The 24383-nt window shown below is 43.0% G+C and overlaps 1 protein-coding gene and 1 long non-coding RNA gene across 3 annotated transcripts in view; one reads left to right on the forward strand and one right to left on the reverse strand.

The window, feature by feature from the left end:
• Positions 1–5290: 5290 nt before the first annotated feature.
• Positions 5291–5814, reverse strand: LOC143773625 (uncharacterized). Its single transcript, XR_013215261.1, has 3 exons — positions 5774–5814; positions 5619–5683; positions 5291–5385 (listed from the first exon to the last, which is right to left on the reverse strand). It is a non-coding gene; the product is annotated as an uncharacterized LOC143773625 (long non-coding RNA).
• Positions 5815–12781: 6967 nt separating this feature from the next.
• PLXNA4 (plexin A4) overlaps positions 12782–24383 on the forward strand; it is a 1056784-nt gene continuing 1045182 nt past the window's right edge. The window contains exon 1 of one of the 2 annotated variants that reach the window (XM_077264448.1): positions 12782–13346. The gene's annotated coding sequence lies outside the window, so the exon portion shown is untranslated. The remainder of the gene's footprint in view (positions 13347–24383) is intronic. The other variant, XM_077264450.1, reaches the window with a different exon arrangement.

The raw sequence follows: 24383 nt of genomic DNA on the forward strand, positions 1-24383 counted from the left end.
TGTTGATGCCAGAGGTCAGAGGAGAATGGGAAGACTGGTTCGAGCTGATAGAAAGGCAACAGTGACTCAAATCGCCACCCGTTACAACCAAGGTAGGCCTAAGAGCATCTCTGAATGCACAGTGCGTCGAACTTTGAGGCAGATGGGCTACAGCAGCAGAAGACCACACCGGGTACCACTCCTTTCAGCTAAGTACAGGAAACTGAGGCTACAATTTGTACAAGCTCATCGAAATTGGACAGTAGAAGATTGGAAAAACGTTGCTTGGTCTGATGAGTCTCGATTTCTGCTGCGACATTCGGATGGTAGGGTCAGAATTTGGCGTAAACAACATGAAAGCATGGATCCATCCTGCCTTGTATGGAGCATCTTTGGGATGTGCAGCCGACAAATCTGCGGCAACTGTGTGATGCCATCATGTCAATATGGACCAAAATCTCTGAGGAATGCTTCCAGCACCTTGTTGAATCTATGCCACGAAGAATTGAGGCAGTTCTGAAGGCAAAAGGGGGTCCAACCCGTTACTAGCATGGTGTACCTAATAAAGTGGCCGGTGAGTGTATATATATATATATATATATATATATATATATATATATATATATATATATATTGTAAGGATTGTACTCACTCAGATGCGTAGGAGGAAACAGGAGGCACATTCTCTTCAATGTCCATGTGGGTTTATTTGCTCCATAAACCATCAAGGCAGCAACAAAAAGGTAAACAGTCCGTACATCAGGCCGACACAGCATTAATGTCCATAGAAGAGCTCTGCTCTCTCAGGCCTGTGGGCACTCAGGCTGTGCAATGTCCAGCGCTCAGGCTCTATCTGAAGCCACGGACACAGAAAGGCTTCTCCTCCCAATACACAGACCACTCTGTAGTGTCCAGCCTGGACACATGGAAATCTGTCCACACTGACAGACTCCCAAACACTCACTACCATGTGCAGCTAAACACACCTCCTTTAGGTAGCCAGTAACAACACCTACAGGTGAGGTAACATCACATGCATTGGTCACATGATCATGACATCACTGCAGGTCCTCAACCTCCTGCAGGGAAAAAGGGTACAGTTAGCACCCCCACTCAGAGGTGAGGTATATGGGTAGCCAGACCCTCCCATCTCTCATAGCTGGTGCATGGTGCACACCCAGGTGCACTAAATGAAATCTTTAGTGCTCACGTGCACTAAAGACAAAATACTCCGGGTTCCATCACAGGGAGCATCCATCCCTGTGATACATACCTCCCATTAACCACGCGACCACCAGTCACACCACAATATAAATACTTGTAATGGAATAAATGGCGCTATAACAATAAATAATAATAATAATAATAATAAATATATATTTATTTTTTTTCAGAAATTTCAACATTGGAGTGAATTCATCATTTTATTTTTCAGCATACCAGGAAGAGTGTGATTATATTCCATTATTAATGTTGCCATGGTAACAAAATGCTTTTGAATGAAATTTACATCTAATAATACATCATATTTATGTCTAATGTTTTGCATAATATAAGAAATAAAACAGTGAATTATGGTTTAACAGTTTATCTAAGGTCTTTGCTCTCTCCACAGTCTCTCTATAGGGATCATGTCCAGGACTGTGCTGCTGCACACAGTCCTAAACCTGTTTTTCAATTCCAAGTAAATATAAAGTGATTGTACCCTGTAGAGCCCTCTTTCCCTATCTTAAGCCCTACTTTCTAGGACTGTGTTACTCCTACATGTCCAGACTCTGACCTCAAGGCTTTTACCCTTTCCACCAAAGAGCTTTACTCCTGCTTCTATAGACCCTGAACATCAAATGCCCTACCACACTTTACAGGACTCTGCTGACGAACAGCCCAGCACCCTATCCATTCCTGGTGCGTCTCTATTATGTATTAAATAACAAACAACTGAAGTATCAATTCAGACATTCAGGCAAACAGGCCATATTAAATGTATCACAACCCTGACCAGACCCAAACATATACTTCCCTGTGTTTGAGCTCAGCACTGCTCATCCTTTCCTTGTTCCCTACAGGCTGACATACATTTATGTGAAAAAGTATTTGCCCCCTACCAGATTTCCTATTCTTTTGCATGTTTGTCAAACTTAAATGTTTCAGATCATCAAACATATGTAATTATTACAGAAAGATAAGACAAGAAAACAGAAAATGCAGTTTTTAAGGGAGAATGAAATCCAAGCCTACAGGGCCCGGTGTGAAAAAGTGATTGCCCCCACCCCACCCAAAAAAATACATAAATTAACTGTGGTTTATCACATCTTTGGGAAGCTGAGTTCAAATTCCCAAGCCACACGCAGGCCTGATTACTGCCACACCTGTTCTCAATAAAGAAATCACTTAAATAGGATCTGCCTGACGAAGTGGAGTAGGCCAAAATGTCCTCAAAAGTTAGACATCATGCTGCGTTCCAAAGAAATTTTGGAACAAATGAGAAACAAATTCAGATTTGTCAGATCTGTCAGTCTGAAATAGGTTATAAAGTCATTACAAATGGCAAAAACATGGAACAGTGGTGAACCTTCGCAGGAGCGGCCTGCTGACCAAAATTACCCCAAGAGTGCAGCGACAACTTATCCAAGAGGTCACAAAAGACCCCCAAGAATATCCAAAGAACTGCAGGCCTCACTTGCCTCAGTTATGGTCAGTGTTCATGACTCCACCATAAGAGACTGGGCAAAAATGGCCTGCATGGCAGAGTTCTAAGATGAAAACCACTTCTGAGCAATAAGAACATAAAGGGTCATCTCATTTTTACCAGAAAACATCTTGATGATCCCCAAGACTTTTGGAAGAATACACTATGGACTGGCGAGACTAAACTTGAACTTTTTGGAAGGTGTATGTCCATTACATCTGGTACAGAAGTAACAAGGCATTACAGAAAAGGAACATCATACCAACAGTCAAATATGGTGGTGGTAATGTGATGGTCTGAGGCTGTTTTGCAGCTTCAAGACCTGGAAGACTTGCTGTGGTAAACGGAACCATGATTTCTGTTGTCTGCCAAAAAATCCTGAAGGAGAATGTCCGGCAATCTGTTTACTCAAGCTGAAATGCACTTGGGTTATGCAACAGGGCAATGATCCAAAACACACCAGCAAGTCCACCACTGAACGGCTTAAGAAAAACACAATAAAGACTTTAAAGACCTTAAAAAGGTGGTTTATGCCTGGTAACCTCCAACAATTCTGCAAAGATGAGTGGGAAAAAATTATTCCACAGCGCTGTAAAAGACTCATTGCCAGTTATCGCAAACATTTGATTGCAGTTGTTGCTGCTAAGGGTGGCCCATCCAGTAATTAGCATTAGGGGCAATCACTTTTTCACACAAAGCCCTGTAGATTTGGATTTCTTTTTCCCTTAATAATACACACATTCATTCAAAAACTTCATTTTGTGTTTACTTGTGTCAGCTTGTATTTGTCTAATATTTAAATTTATTTGGTGATCTGGGACATTTAAGTGTGACAAACGTGCAAAAGAATAGGAAATCAGGAAGGGGTCAAACACTTTTTCACACAACTGTATTTTCAGAGCAATAGAAGACTCACCACTAGAGCTAACCCCACAGAGGACATAGTACACTCAGATTATCGCACTTCAACAGTACTCTACAAAAACACATAAAAACTACTCTTTTCTTCTAGTCAGTCTCCTTAGCACTGTATACTACCACGCCCTCCAGCATTTCCAGACTTGTCTCCCTTTGAGCACACCTAGGACATTACTGGTTGGCAATTGCTAAAGGAGCTATGAACAGGAGATCTTGATTTGCAAATTCAATTGCACTCAGCATGGCAGAACATTCCTCTGACAACTATTAATAATCTCAATGATAGCATGAAAGCTGTGTAAACTAATGAAATCCTGCACGTGGCACTCATACTCTATATTGAATAAGTCAAGATGCTTTTAAATGTTTCTTCCTTTTCATCATTAGCATGTTAAAAATGTATCCATTGATTTTTGTAATCCCACAACTTTTTTACTTTTTCCTTCTTGGTGTTGCAGTTTCAATATCTAGATTCAGCCTAAATAAATGCACCTCAACAGATTTGTCAGAAATTCTTATATTTGCTTTTAGAATTAACATTTTGTAAGGGATACCATGCTACAAAATACTTCACCAAATGTGGTCGACTGTTTGTTTGCAAAAAGATTTGGTACACCACACTAAAAATAGTAATTTTCCTAAGAAATTAATTCAAGACCCTGCTGCGAAAATGAGTACACCCCAATGGAAGTCTAAGGTGCAAAGCTAAAGTTCATGCTTCAAAATTCTAATTAACAGGAATTTAACAAGACTTCAACCACAGGGAAGTCTGATTCTTTATTAATCAGTTGTCCAGCGGACAGTTGATTATTAAAAGGTCCTTACATAAAAAACCTTCCCATTTCATGCTGTCAGCAATAGTCCCACATGGAAGAGAAATGTCACAAGACCTGATAAAGAAAATAATTTCTTTACACAAGAAAAGTGAATACAAAAAAGATCAGCAAAGCTTTACTTATCAGTCAGAATACTGTAGCAAAAGTGATGCAAAAAATTAACAAAGATGGGAATGCAGCCATCTCGCAGAGATGTCCATGCCAACTACGGAAGTTAATAACTAAACAGGAGAAGGGTTGAAGAAAATTGATATGCACATTTACAGCAGTTAGCTAAATAAAAACCTTAAGAGATGAACTGGAGTATATGTTTGAATGCATGCAACGTATAGGCACATGTTTTTCCACTCTGTGCCAATAATGGTGTGGCATCTCTTTTATTTGACCTGGAAATTACACTAATTTAACTCCCTGTGGCTGGGTTTCCATTAGTTGGGGTCTCATTCCTGCTTGGCCCTTATTCATATTTATGCCATTTTTCATATAGTAAGGCTTTACTACTATTTTTTACTACTTAGCTAAAGAAGAACAAAGCCAAAGTGGGGCATTTTGTATAATATAATACAGCGTACACTGCAAAGGAATGACATAGGTGTCGTCCACATATGAAACCTCTCCTACAGCCCATTCACAAAAAAGTCCACCTAGAATTTTCCAGAGCCCATGATGAAAAATATGAAGACTACTTGGACTTTATACTATAAATGTAAATATAATTTGGCCTGCACTCTAAAATTTAGATCGGGGTGCTGGTGAGACAGACCGTAAGGTCTAGTATCAGTATTATTGAAATCCACCGCACTCCCTGTGTGGAATATCTTAGAAACAAAAAGATTTTTTTGAAATTTGCTAATTTATTCAAGTGAAAAACAGAAAATCAAATGTGACAGATCAAATAGTAGGCAGTATAAGCGACTGAGTGATTGACGTTTCGACCCTCCCGGGTCTTACTCTAAAGTCGCACTGTGAATACAAAACAGTATAAACAAGATCTTTAGTTACATAATATACAGAAATTACAAGACAACACATACAAAACAATATATACAGTATAAAAAGTATGTTTAGACTTACAATATTATACCCCAATAGACTATGTTATGAGGCTAAGTTATAGCATGGGGTCTGTCAAACGGGAATCAGTCACGTGACATTGTGTCTACGAGTGCTTCTGTAGTAAAAAGTATAGTTGTTACCTTAATCCAGGATTTATGAGTGGCTCTTATGGTAATGAGGATGTTATCCCTGTAGTGTCAAGGGGCTGGGGAGAATGATAGTAATGTTAGTAGCCTGTGATGGATAGGCAGTTACATAGAGGCCCAACATACGTCCAAAAGTAATAGTGATTTACCAGGTACAGTCTTTTTGATACCAGGTATGGCCTGATAGTTGATTTTTCTCTGAGTATGACCTGTAATACCATATACATGAGTGTCAGCGAAAGGTAGTTAATAGTGGCACCCTGGTGTATCCAGAATGAATAATCACCTTGCTGAGGAATAGCAGCGGTGCATCAGCGTCTTGCTCTTGTTTGTATATGCGATTCAAATAGAAAGTTGGTATGTCACTGGAGACAACCTGGAATGTATAATTACGATGGTAAGGGGCGATAACTATATATGTTAGTGGTGTCCAGAGGTTGCTAGAGGGGAGAAAATACCTTTTTTGCAGGTGCCAATGTATCAGCCTTAAATTGCTGGTAAGTTGTATGTGGTTTAATGGATTTGCCAGTTCTGGATAAAGCCTGCAATGTTATAGATAATTGGTTAGCCATGCTGTTGGTATTGGGCAGTGTCCTCAGGGAGGTAAGGTGAGTTTTTACCTTGAAGAGGGGTAACAGCGGCGCATCTGCGTCTTGCTGGTGGATATGTAGGCTTAGTACCCTGAGGGGATCACCAAAGTGCGGTAATCAGTATATTACATGCATAACCAGGCACATACAGATCAGCTTCTTAAAACAGATAATGTAGATAATGTAAGCTGAGCACATTCTATTTGAATCGCATATACAAACAACAGCAAGACGCTGATGCACCGCTGCTATTCCTCAGCAAGGTGATTATTCATTCTGGATACACCAGGGTGCCACTATTAACTACCTTTCACTGACACTCATGTATATGGTATTACAGGTCATACTCAGAGAAAAATCAACTATCAGGCCATACCTGGTATCAAAAAAACTGTACCTGGTAAATCACTATTACTTTTGGACGTATGTTGGGCCTCTGTCATGATTCTCAATGGCGAGAGAACATAGCCCAGCATATATAAGAACTAGCTCTTGGAAGATGGAATCTAAACTGACCATGAACTAAACCTGCCGCACAATTAACAGTGGCCGGGTAGCGTGCCTACGTTTTATCCCTAGACGCCCAGCGCCAGCCGGAGGACTAACTAATCCTAGCAGAGGAAAATACAGTCCTGGCTCACCTCTAGAGAAATTTCCCCAAAAGGCAGACAGAGGCCCCCACATATATTGGCGGTGATTTTAGATGAAATGACAAACGTAGTATGAAAATAGGTTTAGCAAAATCGAGGTCCGCTTACTAGATAGCAGGAAGACAGAAAGGGCACTTTCATGGTCAGCTGAAAACCCTATCAAAACACCATCCAGAAATTACTTTAAGACTCTAGTATTAACTCATAACACCAGAGTGGCAATTTCAGATCACAAGAGCTTTCCAGACACAGTAACGAAACAGCAGCTGTGAACTGGAACAAAATGCAAAAACAAACAAGGACGAAAGTTCAACTTAGCTGGGAGTTGTCTAGTAGCAGGAACATGCAAAGAAAGGCTTCTGATTACATTGTTGACCGGCATGAAACTGACAGAGGAGCAAGGTTATATAGAGACTCCCACATCCTGATGGGAACAGGTGAACAGAGAGGATGATGCACACAAGTTCAATTCCACCAGTGGCCACCGGGGGAGCCCAGAATCCAATTTCACAACAGGCCTCTATGTAACTGCCTATCCATCACAGGCTACTAACATTACTATCATTCTCCCCAGCCCCTTGACACTACAGGGATAACATCCTCATTACCATAAGAGCCACTCATAAATCCTGGATTAAGGTAACAACTATACTTTTTACTACAGACGCACTCGTAGACACAATGTCACGTGACTGACTCCCGTTTGACAGACCCCATGCTATAACTTAGCCTCATAACATAGTCTATTGGGGTATAATATTGTAAGTCTAAACATACTTTTTATACTGTATATATTGTTTTGTATGTGTTGTCTTGTAATTTCTGTATATTATGTAACTAAAGATCTTGTTTATACTGTTTTGTATTCACAGTGCGACTTTAGAGTAAGACCCGGGAGGGTCGAAACGTCAATCACTCAGTCGCTTATACTGCCTACTATTTGATCTGTCACATTTGATTTTCTGTTTTTCACTTGAATAAATTAGCAAATTTCAAAAAAATCCTTTTGTTTCTAAGATATTCCACACAGGGAGTGCGGTGGATTTCAATAATACTGGACTTTATACTATGGCATGATTAGAAGAAGATAAATCTTTTTGGAACTCATATCTTCCAAACACTATGGCGTTGCAAAGGTAAGAAATTACAAAAAATGAATGGTGCCTATAGTGAAACATGGTGGAGGCAGTGTCCATTTGTGGGGTTATATCATTACTGCTGGTGTCAGTAGACACATTTCATTGATGGTATCATAAATTCACAGATGTACTGCTCTATATTGAAAGAGAAGATGCTACCATCACATGTGCCCTTGGTAGACGTGCATTTTTCCGACATGATGATGATCCAAAACACACATCTAAAGCCATTGATGCATTTCTTAAGATGAACAAGGTGAAAGTGATTAAGCAGTCAACTATGTCTCTTGATCGTAACCCAATTAAACACCTATGGGAAATTCTGAGAGATTTGAGCATTATGCTCCATCCAGCATGCAAGTCTCTAAAAGAGGTCAATCTTGAAGAATGGAAAAAAATAGATGTTGCAATAAGTCACCAACTTGTTCATTCCATGCTTAGACGACTTGATGCTGTCCTTGAAAATCATGGAGGTCGTACAAAATACTAGATGCATGTAGTTGTTTTTGATGAGATGCGCACAATTTTTTGCATCAACTAATTTGAGTAAAACTAAAATAGTTACCGTATTTTCCGGCGTATAAGACGACTTTTTAACCCCCGAAAATCTTCTTAAAAGTCGGGGGTCGTCTTATACGCCGGGAATCGACTTGTACGCCGGTGTATATGGTGGGTGGGGAGGGGGAGTGATCCTGATGACGAGGGGGCGTCTCACAGGAAAGTGAGTAATCCCCATTACCTTATCCTAGCGGTGCAGCGTGGGGGTGTCAGTGCTGGGAGCGGCGGCGGCTGCTGTGTTCTGGTGCGGCGGCTCCTCTTCTGTGTGGGGCCTCTGTGCTGTGAGGTGGCGGCGGCAGCGGCGTATCTTTATCCAGTTGGGGCTCCTCCGGCATCTCCTTAGCCCTGGAGGCCCCGCCGCAACTCCATCGGTGCAATGTGGTGGCCTCCGGGAAAATGGCCGCTGCTCAGATTCAGATCTCGTGTCCCGAGATTTCGGGACGAGATCTGAATCTGAGCAGCGGCCATTTTCCCGGAGGCCACCGCATCGCACCTATTGAGCTGCCTCCGGGAAAATGGCCGCTGCATTGCACTCATGGAGTTGCGGCGGGGCCTCCAGGGCTAAGGAGATGCCGGAGGAGCCCCAACTGGATAAAGATACGCCGCCGCCACCGCCACCGCACAGCACAGAGGCCCCACACAGAAGAGGAGCCGCCGCACCAGAGCACAGCAGCCGCCGCACCAGAGCACAGCAGCCGCCGCACCAGAGCACAGCAGCCGCCGCCGCCACTCCCAGCACTGAGACCCCCACGCTGCACCGCTACGATAAGGTAATGGGGGATACTCACTTTCCTGTGAGACGCCCCCTCGTCATCAGGATCACTCCCCCCCCCCCCCCCCAAAAGGCACATATTCACCGGCCCTATAAGACGACATAGGGTGTATAAGAAGACCCCCGACTTTTAAGAAGATTTTATATTTTAACTGGTAAAGTTGGGGGGTCGTCTTATACGCCCAGTCGTCTTATACGCCGGAAAATACGGTATATTAATAACCTTACTTTCATGATATGGTTTAAAAAAAATTCAACTAACTCAATATTGTGAACATTTTGGAAACTGCTCTAGTGTTCAGTGAGATAATGACAAAAGTCTTACTTTTCAAAGGGGGTATACCTATTTATGCTGAGCACTGTATACATTTTTTTCATTTAAGTAGAATATAAAAAAACCCTATCTGGAATAGTATACATGGATGACTCTCATCAGTTACACTGTGCACAGACGGCTTTAATAATGACCCAATCTGCTTGTGGAAGATAAATTCCTAAATTCTATAAATTGAAGCCAGACATGTCTCCTCCAAACAAGCAGTGTTGGGTTTATCCAAAGCATTGTCTTTTTTGGCCATTTTATGCATCTCAGATTTATTAAAATCAAGCTTTTGTAATGAAATGAGCTACTAACTGCGTGAAATAGTCCCTCTGCTTTGTGTCCTGGTTATCTTATTAATAATTGAGCACTCATCCATTGCAGCTTTCCCAAAGCTTTCTGTTCTAGTTGTAACATTTCTTATTTGGCACTCATGTCTTGCTGCTGCAGTGCTGTGGGAAAGCTGGGTTACTGTTGCACTCATTCAATTTAGTGTTACCCGTTGCATTAATATTATGCAATGCATTGTGGATATGACTTGCTGTAATAACAAAGTACTAACTTTTCTAGGCACTGCAATATTGCTGACTGCTCAGCCAGCAAAAAATCTTGGTCTTTAGAAAAATAGAAGTATTTCCAGTGCATAAGAATAACTTGTAAAAATAGCATCATTTTCATCTTGTATATAGGATTGTGCATTTATATTGAATTTTAATCCAAATGACCAGTGTACTTTAACCCCTTAATAACCTATGATGTAACTTTTCACTATAGGTCATGCGTGGGGTGAATGGAGCTGGCTCAAGGGCAGAGCCTGCTCTATTATAGGTAGATGCCAGCTGGGTTACACAGCTGCCATCTGCCTGTAACAGCAGCGACTGGAGGTAGTTCCATTTCCAATTGCTTCCACTTGCTGCTAATTAACATTTTTATGCCATTGTCAGCCATTGACAAGAGAACTTAAACGGCCTACTTACCAATGCACTTGCGCACCGGCTCCTATGTTTCCCACTGCGACGTGTTCGTGGGTAATTGATGAGTTACCATGTTGTTTGGGAGCCTGCTGAAGGCCCCCATGACTGGCACTTTAGCCCTTGTATGTAGCCCAACCCTGGCTTGTCTACATAGGAGAGCATCAATAAAAGTACTAAAACGTAAAGTAAAAATGTAAAAAAAAAAAGATACAAAAAAAACATTTTAAAAATAAGAGTTTAAATCACCCCCTTTTCACGATTAAAAAAAAAATATATATATATTGAAACCCCAGAATTGTTGTTTTTTGATTGTTGCCGTTTCCCAAATATCAAGCGGCCAAGCAATCATATGAAGACCAAAAGGGTATATATAATAATTACAACTCAGTGCACAAAAACAAACCCCACTGCAGGTCCATAGACAGAGAAAGAAAAGTTTTGTGTTTTACAACATGACGATCCAAATATAAGTTTGGGGTTTAGTTTTGACAAATTTCAGTACATTTTTAACCAACAATATATGTATAAAACCTAATAAGTTTCATATTGCCACACACAGACTGACCTGGAGAATCATATTGCCAGGTCATTTTATTTTGTAAAAACAAAACCCAAAAATGTAATAGTGTAATCGCATTTTTGTCACCATTTTAGACCACTTGGAATTTTTTTCTTGTTTTTCAGGTCATTGTATGTCAACTCCGCCCTCAAAAACAAGTCCTCATAGGGCTAAGGCTACAAAAAATAAATAAAATAAAATAAAAAAGTGGTGAGGAGAAAATTAAAGAGCATAAAAAAAAGGAGTTTTTCATTTTCGGCAGACCCTTGTCCCCCCAGCTGCACTTTGTTTAAAAAAAAAAAACCACCCAAACTGTGCTGTAATCATCCTCTGTGGGTCCAGTGCAGAGTTTCTGCCATTGTTCTTGATGTCTGGTATTATCTGCAGTGCCATAGCCAACAACTGAGCTTGGCGGCTCTGCCCGAGGTGATGACACAAGGCGCTGAGATTCAGTTTTTGGTTACAGTGCTGCCAATGGGACATCAGCAGACAATAACATACACAAGACGCAGCAACGGAGACTCATGGCTGGACCAGTGGAGGGTGACTAAGACTTGGTTTGTTTTTATTTTCAGGCCACATGCACTCGGTCAGTATTTGGTCAGTTTTTTTACCTCAGTATTTGTAAGCCAAAATCAGGAGAGGAACAATCAGAGGAAAAGTATAATAGAAACATGTGCACCACTTCTGTATTTATCACCCACTCCTGGTTTTGGCTTACAAATACTGAGGTAAAAAACTGACCAAATACTAAGGTAAAATACTGACAAAATACTGAGGTAACCTACTGACCAAATACTGAGGTAAAATACTGACCAAATACTGAGGTAAAAAAACTGACCAAATATTGAGGTAAAATACTGACCAAATACTCAACGTGTGAATGGGACTGAAAGCAAATTGCACCTGATGTCAGATATTTTTTTAAATTGAAAACGCCCTTTAAGTCAATGAGCTTTTGTGGCATCTTCCATCTCTTCTAGGAATCAATCTCGACCAATCAATAGCTTTTAGAAGACCAGGAGTCTATCAGGTATGTGGGAGAGAGAAAATGGCCAAACATGCACATGTGACAATGTGCCAGATCCAAAGTTGAGGGTTTCTTTGCATCCACTGGATTCATTGATTTGGCTACTTAGGGCACTGTATAGAGGCGTTAATTTACAATTATGGGTCCTGATGATGACAACTTGTAAATTAGGGGAACTGACATACTGCACAATGGAAGGTACAGTAATGCCTAGTAACGCATGCTTCAGCACAGGACAGTATATATATATATATATATATATATATATATATATATATATATCTATCATGTATATAAGAGTGCATGGAGATAGTGGACTTGGCTGGGTGAGAAAGGCTTTGGGCTGCTGCAGCTGGTACTGACTCCATGCCATGTTTTGCCATCCTTTGGTGGCATCATTATGTGACCCAGCCATGGAGTATGATATGCATGCACAATGCCAGTAAATATGTCCAGATCTCCCAGCTCTTCTGCATAGCAGAGAATAAAGGCAAGCATATGTGTCTTCTTTCTGAGATGCTGGCTCTGTGCTGGCAATAAAAATGTACAATTAGCCCAATCAGACTGCAGATCCTAGATGTCACTGGTGAGTAAGGAGGAGGGAGGACTCTAGCACAAGCCAGGCAGCTGGAAGTTGTAGGCATTGCTGGTGTCTCTGTGCACTAGAGCACATACATCCATCCAGGCTGCACTCACACAGACAGCCGGCAAACTTTCATGTGCATGCATCTAGAAGAAGCCGGCCAGGGAGGACCGTCCAGGGAATGTATGGGGCTGTCATTGTAGGTGGCAGGAGCCAGCAGCTGCTGTAGCGGAGAGGGCACTGGGGGGTCGCCGGTCCCTGCCGGGTATTTGGGAAGCCGGTGCTCACTGACTGGATCTATCTCTCCCCCCACACCGAGAGCAGAGCCGAGAGGAGGCAGCGAGAAGAGGCTGGATCTCTCCTTCCTCCATACATGCAGATAGCGAGGTGTGCGCCCACCCCATAGGCTGCTGCAGAGGATCTACCTGCTGCCGGGCACCGCGCGGATCTGGAGCGATCTCTTGGAATATTAGTGGATTGTGATGTTGGGGAAGGGACCATCTGCAGTGTCAATGCGGCTGCACTGAAAGCACAAGCTCATCTCCCAGGTAAGGAGGGACTGGGGGCAGGAGGGGCACAGCAGCTCTGGCACGGTCTGTATATAGGTAGGCACTCGCTGTGCCAGGGGGCAGATGCACCTGCACGTTGCCCTGGCGACTCCGTGCACCTGGCTAGGGGTGGTGGAGGGATCCCTGTAACGGCAGTGGATTAGCTTTCCTGGGCACTGGGGTATTGCGGTATTACAGGAGATCTGAGAAGACTGGCATAGTGCTCTACTGTAACACAGCACCACATATGCCCATGCCTGTGTGCAGACAAATCATGGGGCCCCATGGAGAAAGTCTGATTACTCTGCACAAAATTAGATTGTAACGAAAATAATCAGAACAAGACACATGAGGGTTCATACATCACATCACCGATATAGAGGGGTCCCAAAGGGTAACCTTGTGCCCCTCGTCTGGCATCCCTTTTCCTTGTAGTAACATCCCGGATCCCTTACGCTATGCACCCAATAAAATAACACAAGTTTCTTAATTGCACTAATTATCAATATGAAATCACTACACTAATATTATTCACTGTTCTAATACGTTCTTCATCTATTATATTACCTTTTACCCCACACAACACATACACATGGCCAAATCTCCCACTTGGAAAAGCTAACTGTCTCTATATGCTAAGGGGAACCAATGATATAGGGGATATAGCATGGAAGTAAATGATCAGGGTACGACGGGATAACTTGGGTGGATAGGGAGCTGGGATATATAGGCTGCCATCCAACAGATATACATATATATATATATATATATATATATATATATATATATATATATATATATATATATATACATATACATATATATATATATATATATATATATATATATATATATATATATATATATATATATATATATACATACACACACACCCACACACACTTGTTCAATTATATATATGTCTATATAGGAAGAGAAAATAGAGGAATACTAATGCTAGGAAAGGGTTTCCATAGCAGGGGGACAGGCACAGTAAGAGTTAAAAGCACAGTTTGGATAACACAGGCAATGCTTGCAGCCTAGGATAGGAAGAGAAAAGGGTTAATGCCACTCATTGCCTAGCAGTTTATGGTAGGAAAAGGAAAGGAATGCTCATTGTCCAGAGAGGGAAAGGGTTAAGGACTGAACTCATATACTGCAGGTTGCCCAGGGGAGTGAAAGGGTTAAGGACTTAATTCATGTACTGCGGGTTGCCCAGTGGAGTGAAAGGGTTAAAGACAATGCATATACTGCAGGTTGCCCAGTGCAGTGAAAGGGTTAAGGACTGAATTCATGTACTGCAGTTTGCCCAGGGGAGTCAAAGGGTTAAGAACTGAATCCATGTATGGTAGGCTGCCCACGGGAGTGAAAGGGTTAAGGACTGACTCCTTGTAGTGCAGGTTGCCCAGTGGAATGAAAGGGTTAAGGACTGGACCCATGCACTGCAGGTTGCCCAGGGGAGTGAAATGGTTAAGGACTGGATCCATGCACTGCAGGTTGCCCAAGAGAGTGAAAGGGTTAAGGACTGGATCCATGCACTGCAGGTTGCCCAGGACTGGATCCATGCACTGCAGGTTGCCCAGGACTGGATCCATGCACTGCAGGTTGCCCAGTGGAGTGAAAGGGTTAAGGACTGGATCCGTGCACTGCAGGTTGCCCAGGACTGGATCCATGCACTGCCGGTTGCCCAGGACTGGATCCATGCACTGCAGGTTGTCCAGGACTGGATCCATGCACTGCCGGTTGCCCAGGACTGGATCCATGCACTGCAGGTTGCCCAGGACTGGATCCATGCACTGCAGGTTGCCCAGGACTGGATCCATGCACTGCAGGTTGCCCAGGACTGGATCCATGCACTGCAGGTTGCCCAGGACTTGATCCATGCACTGCCGGTTGCCCAGGACTGGATCCATGCACTGCAGGTTGCCCAGGTTAAGGAATGCTCCTTTTCACTGCAGGCAGTGCTTGTTGCCTAGTGGATTATAGAAGAGCAGGAAAGGGTTAATGCTGCTTGTTCTCCTGCTGGAAGAGAAATAATGCTTAGACCAGCTCCTTGTCCAAGGGGAGTGGGGAGAGAATGGCTGCTAGTCTGGTCAAGGAGAGATCCTGTGAGTGCAGGGCCGTGGAGGTGGGCTCCTCTGGGGATGGGAGCTGGCACTGAGCCCCTCCATCTCACAGGCTCCATAGCAGCTGAATGGTGGACAGGTGACAGAGAGATACCAGCTACTACTGTCCCTAATGTCCTTCAGATGGAATGCCCGCGCCCCACTGCAGGGTCTGCATCAGTGCCAGGCAATCACACCGCAAGGAGATGGAACATTACATAGAGGAACACTTCCCTGGCTATCTCACATAGGGACGCACTGCTTGTGTGGGGTCTCAGTGCCCATCTCAGGGGTACATTAGTGGGGGGCTGCTCTCTGCAGTGGGTACAGCACTTCCCTGGCTATCCCACATAGGGACGCACTGCTTCTGTGTGGTCTCAGTGCCCATCTCAGGGGTACATTGGTGGGGGGCTGCTCTCTGCAGTGTGTACAGCACTTCCCTGGCTATCCCACATAGGGACAGACTGCATGTGTGAGGTCTCAGTGCCCATCTCAGGGGTACATTGGTGGGGGGCTGCTCTCTGCAGTGCATACAGCACTTCCCTGGCTATCCCACATAGGGACAGACTGCATGTGTGAGGTCTCAGTGCCCATCTCAGGGGTACATTGGTGGGGGCTGCTCTCTGCAGTGGGTACAGCACTTCCCTGGCTATCCCACATAGGGACAGACTGCATGTGTGGGGTCTCAGTGCCCATCTCAGGGGTACATTGGTGGGGGCTGCTCTCTGCAGTGGGTACAGCACTTCCCTGGCTATCCCACATAAGGACAGACTGCATGTGTGGGGTCTCAGTGCCCATCTCAGGGGTACATTGGTGGGGGCTGCTCTCTGCAGTGGGTACAGCACTTCCCTGGCTATCCCACATAAGGACAGACTGCATGTGTGAGGTCTCGGTGCCCATCTCAGGGGTACATTGGTGGGGGCTGCTCTCTGCAGTGGGTACAGCACTTCCCTGGCTATCCCACATAGGGACAGACTGCATGTGTGGGGTCTCAGTGCCCATCTCAGGGGTACATTGGTGGGGGGCTGCTCTCTGCAGTGGGTATAGCACTTCCCTGGCTATCCCACATAAGGACAGACTGCATGTGTGGGGTCTCAGTGCCCATCTCAGGGGTACATTGGTGGGGGCTGCTCTCTGCAGTGGGTACAGCACTTCCCTGGCTATCCCACATAAGGACAGACTGCATGTGTGGGGTCTTGGTGCCCATCTCAGGGGTACATTGGTGGGGGGCTGCGCTCTCCAGTGGGTACAGCACTTCCCTGGCTATCCCACATAGGGACAGACTGCATGTGTGGGGTCTCAGTGCCCATCTCAGGGGTACATTGGTGGGGGCTGCTCTCTGCAGTGGGTACAGCACTTCCCTGGCTATCCCACATAGGGACAGACTGCATGTGTGGGGTCTCGGTGCCCATCTCAGGGGTACATTGGTGGGGGGCTGCTCTCTGCAGTGGGTACAGCACTTCCCTGGCTATCCCACATAAGGACAGACTGCATGTGTGAGGTCTCGGTGCCCATCTCAGGGGTACATTGGTGGGGGGCTGCTCTCTGCAGTGGGTACAGCACTTCCCTGGCTATCCCACATAAGGACAGACTGCATGTGTGGGGTCTTGGTGCCCATCTCAGGGGTACATTGGTGGGGGGCTGCACTCTCCAGTGGGTACAGCACTTCCCTGGCTATCCCACATAAGGACAGACTGCATGTGTGGGGTCTCAGTGCCCATCTCAGGGGTACATTGGTGGGGGCTGCTCTCTGCAGTGGGTACAGCACTTCCCTGGCTATCCCACATAAGGACAGACTGCATGTGTGGGGTCTTGGTGCCCATCTCAGGGGTACATTGGTGGGGGGCTGCGCTCTCCAGTGGGTACAGCACTTCCCTGGCTATCCCACATAGGGACAGACTGCATGTGTGGGGTCTCAGTGCCCATCTCAGGGGTACATTGGTGGGGGGCTGCGCTCTCCAGTGGGTACAGCACTTCCCTGGCTATCCCACATAGGGACAGACTGCATGTGTGGGGTCTCAGTGCCCATCTCAGGGGTACATTGGTGGGGGGCTGCTCTCCGCAGTGGGTACAGCACTTCCCTGGCTATCCCACATAGGGACAGACTGCATGTGTGGGGTTTCAGTGCCCATCTCAGGGGTACATTGGTGGGGGGCTGCTCTCTCCAGTGGGCACTTTCACTGGCTATCCACTCTGCTGTCTTCTGGTCTGTAGTAGCTCTATAAATTCTGACTGCCTGGAGGATTGTACCAGTGCATGTGCACCACCAATATATATGAGCTAACAAAGCTGTCACATAATACCGCCACATTGTGCCTCAATAAGATAAGCCTAGTAGTGCTATAAAACACATACATTCACTTGTATTATGGCGGGATTACATAGTATACACATATAACCCAGAGGGCATCTCTGACTTCCATGTCCCCTTAGGGCAGGATACTGCGATATATGTAAAGTACATTGCCTAGTACACACGGGGCATATGAGTGGTACAGGGACACCCCTCCTGTGACTTCCAAATATTGCATCTAATATAATAATTTACCATCAGGGACAGACGTGTCATATTGTAATCCTTCAGCACAAGGAGTCTCGCATGTCTGTACCCTGCTCTGCGGAGAGATGTGCATGGCCATCCACACAGGACAAACCCACGCGCGTCTGCAGGACCTCCAAGACCATGTTCACACATTCCTGAAAATTCTCCTTTCAGACTTGACACAAATCTGCAACAAATCCATAGTCAGGATCCACAAGTAATACTTTTCCTTGTGGATTTTTTATAAAGCATTGTATAGGGTAACATTCGAAATGGAAATCCACACAAGAGTATGCCGCAGATTTGAAATTCGCACCAAGATTTCATTTATCTGCTGATATTTTACTGCAACGTGAAAATGGAATTTTGAAAACTTTTACTTTTATTGTACTGTAGATTACTGCAGAATATGCAGTGCATGAAAATCAAGATCTACTGTATCTATTATCTATCCCATATCTATCTATTATCTACCTATCTATCTGTCTATTATCTATCTATCATCTATCTATCTATCTATCTATCTATCATCTACTATCTATCTATCTGTCTATTATAATCTATCATCTATCTATATCTATTATCTGTCTATCTATCTATCTATTATCTATATATCTATCTATCCATTATCTATCTGTCTATCAAACTATCTATCTATCTATCTATCCATTATCTATCTATCTATCTATCTATCTATCTATCTATCTATCTATCTATCCATGCATTATCTATCTATCTATCTATCTATCTATCTATCTATCTATCTATCTGTCTATCTGTCTATCTATCTAGCTGTCTATATCTATCTATCTATTTATCTATCTATCTATCTATCTATCTATCTATCTATCCATTATCTATCTATCTATCTATCTATCTATCTATCTATCTATCTATCTATCTATCTATCCACTATCTATCTATATCTATCTATCTATCTATCTATCTATCTATCTATCTATCTATCTATCTATCTATCTATCTAATCTATCCCATATCTATCTATCTATCTATCTATCTATCTATCTATCTATCTATCTATCTATCTATCTATCTACTATCTATCTATATCTATCTATCTATCTATCTATCTATCTATCTATCTAATCTATCCCATATCTATCTATCTATCTATCTATCCATTATCTATCTATCTATCTATCTATCTATCTATCTATCTATCTATCCCATATCTATCTATCCACTATCTATCTATATCTATCTATCTATCTATCTATCTATCTATCTATCTATCTATCTATCTATCTATCTAATCTATCCCATATCTATCTATCTATCTATCTATCTATCTATCTATCTATCCCATATCTATCTATCCACTATCTATCTATATCTATCTATCTATCTATCTATCTAATCTATCCCATATCTATCTATCTATCTATTATCTATCTATCTATCTATCTATCTATCTATCTATCTATCTATCTATCTATCTATCTATCTATCTAATCTATCCCATATCTATCTATCTATCTATCTATCTATCTATCTATCTATCTATCTATCTATCTATCTATCTATCTATCTATCTATCTATCTCTCCATCCATCCTGCCTACTCTATGCTCCCATCTCTCAGTATAGCGTGCGTCTTCCAGAATGACTGCTGTGTATGAGCCTCTGGTCCTGATCCCCTCCAGAGAGCGGCTTATGTACACACATTGGGCTATACATGTTGCAGGAAGCTGCTTCCCCTCCAATCTTACATTGGCTGGTGCATGGTCTTCGGTGCCTCCACTACCACAGAGTAAAGCTGGGGGTCCCTGTTTTGGGGATTACTGCAGCGAGCCCCCAGAATACGGCCTGGCACAGTGAACGCTTATTAAACATCACCTAGATCTGTGACTATTAGCAAGCCCCCCTGTGCTGGTGGTGAAGACAGATTTCCTGCTCACAGCATCATTAAATCCTCCGTACTGGAGTGTGGAGAGTGATGTATGGCCGGGCTGTATATTTATTGCATGCTACATTCTGCTTTATGCTGATGTTGTCGTAGATTACGCCTCTGAAAGGCAATTATGATGTAATGTGCAGCAGCCGGCTCGGCTCTTTCTCTACATTATAGGTAGAATGGCTCCTCCAGACCGATGCCATTACATGCTGTCCATAGGTGCCAGGACCATCAGATGGCACCGGTATATTTGTGAGACGTTGGCATCTCCCACCTCTCTCTGTGTAGAGCAATCTTCAGCTCTTCCACTCAGCTGATGTTTTATAGATAAGCATGGCCGCTGTGCTGAGAGTACATCCTCGGTACAGATTAGTTCAGTTTACACTATAGCATGATGTGGATGAAGGTTTTGGTTCCAGGGTCTCTGCGGTGCGTTCCTGCCGTCTCCCCTAAAAGCCCCCTCTTAGCATTAAAGCTGGACCTGAAATGAATTATTTGAGAGATGTAATGTAGATGTTTAAGAGGTACAGATGCGCCTGTTTGTCAGTAAGAGCCCTGCTAATAGATGACTCTTGCTATTCATTACATTTGTACTCTCGGACATGCATCAGCAAACCCCCTAGCCTCACAATTTACAGCATGCATGATTAGTGGGCTTTCCTGGAAGAGATAGCGACTACCATATACAAAGCGGATGCAAAGTAATCTCTGCGCCATGTGTCATCTGGGCCGTATGATTTAGGATAATTATCATCACAGTGCATCTGTAATATTGTCATCAATAAGATATTAGATATGTAATAGTTTTCCTGCGTTTCATTACTACTAAGTATCTGTGTGTGTAAATATATATACAATATATACACACAGAGAGATGAAAACATACATACATGCACAGACAGATACACACAGGCATACTGACATACATACACACACACAAAACATACACACACAGACATGCAAACATACACACAGAAACATACACAGCCGTAACACATGCATAGATAGATACACTCATACACACAGGCATACTGACATACGTACACACACACAAAACATACACACACAGACATGCAATCATACACACACAGAAACATACACACACAGTCGTAACACATGCACAGATAGATACACTCATACACACAGGCATACTGACATACATACACATACACAAAACACACACACAGACATGCAAACATACATACACACATGCACAGACAAATACACTCATACACACAGGGATATAAATATACATACACACAGACATTCAAACCCACACACTTACAGACACAGACAGACATACAAACACACTCATATACACAGACAGATACTCTCACAGACAGACATAGAAACACACACTCACAGACATACACACACAGAGAGATACACTCACACACAGACATACAAACACACACTCAGAAACACACACAAACAGACATAGAAACACACACTCACAGACACACACACACACATTCACAGACATACACACACACAGACATACAAACATACACACTTGCAGACACACACACAGAAACACACACAGACATACACACACACACACTCACAGACACACACACACTCACAGACATACACACAGACAGATACAGTCACACACAGACATACAAACACACACAAACAGACATAGAAACACACACTCACAGACACACACACATTCACAGACATACACACACAGACATACAAACATACACACTTGCAGACACACACAGAAACACACACACTCACAGACACACACACACACACACACTCACAGACATACACACACAGACAGATACAGTCACACATACAAACACACTCAGAAACACACAGACATAGAAACACACACTCACAGACACACACTCATTCACAGACATACATACACAGACACAGACATACAAACATACACACTTGCAGACACACACAGAAACACACACAGACATACACACACACTCACAGACTCACACACTCACAGACATACACACAGACAGATACAGTCACACACACACACACAAACAGACATAGAAACACACACTCACAGACACACACACATTCACAGACATACACACACACAGACATACAAACATACACACTTGCAGACACACACAGAAACACACACAGACATACACACACACTCACAGACACACACACACACTCACAGACATACACACACAGATAGATACAGTCACACACAGACATACAAACACACACTCAGAAACACAAAAACAGACAGAAACACACACTCACAGACACACACTCATTCACAGACATACACACACAGACACAGACATACAAACATACACACTTGCAGACACACACACAGAAACACACACAGACATACACACACACTCACAGACACACACACGCACAGACATACACACACAGACAGATACAGTCACACAGACATACAAACACACACAAACATACATAGAAACACACTCACAGACACACACACATTCACAGACATACACATACACACAGACATACAAACATACACACTTGCAGACACACACACAGAAACACACACAGACATACACCGTCACAGACACACACACACTCACAGACATACACACACAGACAGATACAGTCACACACAGACATACAAACACACACTCAGAAACACACACAAACAGACATAGAAGCAGACACTCACAGACACACAGACATACAAACACACACACTTACAGACACACAGAAACACACACAAACAGACATACACAGACAGACTCTCACTTACCTTTTTAATTACCTTTTTACTATCTAAACAATAAAACAACTATTGGGTAAAGAAGCAAAATATGTAATTATCTTCCCTAAAACTTTGCTATTTATAAACAGAGAGCTATACTGCTTTGTTTTTTTATGGATTGTTTTATGGCTTCTGCACTGCTTGAACTCTTCTTTTCCATTGTTTTGTGAAGACTGCATCGCTGATGTAACACCGCCATGTGCTGGGCTAGCACACACTCGTGCATGGGAAGGCAGCATGTGAGCAGATACTGCAGAGCCAGATCCAGTCGTGTTGTTTCAGCAGCACAGCATAGGTGACAGGTTTTCTCTTAGGCTACATTGTGCTCCGCCAGCAGCCGCAGTTTAGCACAGACTCTGTCTCTCCAGCACGCTGTTAGAGAAGACGGTCACAATCACTGCAGTAAAATCCTCAGATATATCGCACCTATTATGAAGCCGTTACCTCCGGCCTCTGACATTGCAGTCACATGGATCTGGCATCTGGCTTTTACAAGGAAAGTCCAATCAGGCCTCAGTGACTGATTGCCGATTCTTTACAGATGAAATAATTATTATTGTGAACATCACTAAAATTGACAAGATTTCTGCGGAGAATAATAGTAGGGGGACCTTACTGATGAAGTAAGAGGCTGCATGCTCCGACTCCTCCATCTTGATTGCATACTGAAGGCACTAGCAGTTGGCATAAAATAGATGCCAGATGTGTGTGATCTAGGCACTGCCAGTTGTTCCCGTGCCGCAGGATGCTATGTTACATTTGTCTATGCTGACAAAAAGAATAATCATTATTACGTTTTATACTGTTTCCAACATTAAAGGGGTTGTGTCATAATGAAACAGCACCCTTATCCAGCTCCAGAAACCTATTAACAAACAACAGTAAATTATTGCGGGAAGCTGTGGCCAATTAATGGCAACCAGAGTGGATAGAAGCTGCTCTCCACTCTGGTTCCTCAGCTGAGGTCTCCTGTATGAAGCCATGGTAGGGTATGTAGACTTTGGTATTAGAGAGCCAACCTCATAAAATTCCTTTGTGTTGCTATTGACTTCTTGACACCATGTCAATAGTAATAGTCCTCTGTTATAGTCTTCAGGCTTCTCAAAGACTTGTTCATCATTCCTTCAGTGGTGTCCACCCATGTAGTTGTTGGTTTTCCTCTTATGTTTTCAAAAGTACCTATTCACCAAAAGCATTGCTTCCACCGAGACCAAAGTCAACGTAATATAACTCCTTTGGTGCACATAAAATCCTGACATGTCCAGGAACTGTACCGACTGTAATACTCTGTAACTTTTCATCCACTTGTTTTTTGTCAGCATTTTGTTGGCATTGTAGGTGCTGGAACTTCCTTTTCTAAGTTGCAAACATGTATTGTGTCTTACAATTGGGCTTCTATTCGAAGAACAGGCTTGACTTATTCTCCTTTTTTTGTCTTTTTTCCATTTTACAAAATCTTCACCTAACTGTAATCTTCAAAGACATACATGATTTCCATGTACTGCCAGACTTACCAGTACTATAAGGAATGTGTTCGTTTATGGTCATTATACATATTAATATAATATACATTACTCAAAATAGCATCTGTATTGAAATTGTAATTTGGAATGAAAAAGTGAACTTTCGCAGAAAATCTCCTTTCATTTTACAGGATGGTGCCATGGACTGACTTCCCAAAATAAAATGTCCATTGGGAGGAGACTAGTGCTGACTAATTATATTACTACTTT

Source organism: Ranitomeya variabilis, chromosome 5 (assembly GCF_051348905.1).
Source record: "Ranitomeya variabilis isolate aRanVar5 chromosome 5, aRanVar5.hap1, whole genome shotgun sequence".
Classification (NCBI taxonomy): Eukaryota; Metazoa; Chordata; class Amphibia; order Anura; family Dendrobatidae; genus Ranitomeya; species Ranitomeya variabilis.